Source organism: Apium graveolens, chromosome 11 (assembly GCF_009905375.1).
Source record: "Apium graveolens cultivar Ventura chromosome 11, ASM990537v1, whole genome shotgun sequence".
NCBI lineage: Eukaryota > Viridiplantae > Streptophyta > Magnoliopsida > Apiales > Apiaceae > Apium > Apium graveolens.
In genome coordinates this window covers 46,098,442-46,099,609 of record NC_133657.1, presented here as the reverse complement: position 1 = coordinate 46,099,609, position 1,168 = coordinate 46,098,442, and the positions used below count along the sequence as shown (strand labels likewise).

Here is a 1,168-nt window from a genome sequence, read left to right as displayed (position 1 = left end):
GATTGGCTTCTGTATCACTAGGAAGCGTTCCTGGTGGTCGATTCAATAAGGCATTAGCAATTTGCCCTATTTGGTTCCCCAAAGTCTTGATAGAAACAACCTGGCTTTGGCATATAAGAGCCTGGTTTTTGCACATAAGCCTCAACTCCTACAATTTAGATTTTTCATTCGAAGATAGACCTGCATCATGAGTTTGTTGTTGAAGTTGGAGTTGTTGTCTTGGTGCAAGTTTTTGCTAAAAACCAGGAGGGTTGAATTGTTTTGCCCCAAACTGCTGGAACGGCTGTTGCATCGCATTCTGATTGTTGCTCCAGCTGAAGTTAGGATGATTCCAGTTGTCAAGATGATAAGTGGAAGGAACTGGCTGCTGCGATCTCTGAAAGTTGCTCACAAACTGAGCTGAGTCACTAGATATAGTGCATTGCTCTGTCGCATGCGGACCTGCACACAGCTCACAAACACTGGTTATCTGCTTAACACCATAGTTAGCCAGCGAATCGATCTTCATAGACAACGCCTTCAGTTGAGCAGTGATAGCCATAGCTGTATCCACTTCAAGAACTCCTGCTACCTTGCCCTGTGGAAATCTCTGGGTTGGATACTGATATTCATTAGCAGCCATCAGTTCAATTAGATCATAAGCTTCCTCATAGCTCTTTGCCCATAATGCTCCACCTGCTGCTGTATCGAGTATGGGTCTGGACTGTGCTCCTAACCCATTGTAAAAATAATTGATGATCATCCAATCAAGCATTCCATGATGAGGACACTTCCTAAGCATCTCCTTGTAGCGCTTCCAAGATTCATATAAAGATTCTCCTAATTGCTGCGCAAATTGAGTAAGAGCATTCCTGATTGCAGCTGTCTTCTCCATAGGAAAGAATTTAGTAAGAAACTTCTGAGCAAGATCTTCCCAAGTAGTAATCGAACCAGCTGGTAGAGAGTGTAACCAGCTCTTAGCCTTGTCCCTCAGAGAGAATGGGAACAGTCTCAGCTTTACAGCATCTTCAGAAACACCGTTGAACTTGAAGGTGTTGCAGATCTCAATAAAGTCCCTAATGTGCATATTGGGATCTTCAGTTGGAGAACCCCCAAACTGGATTGAATTCTGCACCCATTGAATTATGCCAGGCTTGATCTCAAAGGTATTAGCTGTGATAGCTGGCTG

The 1,168-nt window shown here is 43.7% G+C and overlaps 1 non-coding gene across 1 annotated transcript; it reads left to right on the top strand.

Moving 5' to 3' along the window:
• The first annotated feature begins 752 nt into the window (after nt 1–752).
• LOC141699501 (small nucleolar RNA R71) lies at nt 753–859 on the top strand. Its single transcript, XR_012565960.1, has one exon. It is a non-coding gene; the product is annotated as a small nucleolar RNA R71 (small nucleolar RNA).
• Nucleotides 860–1,168: the final 309 nt, after the last annotated feature.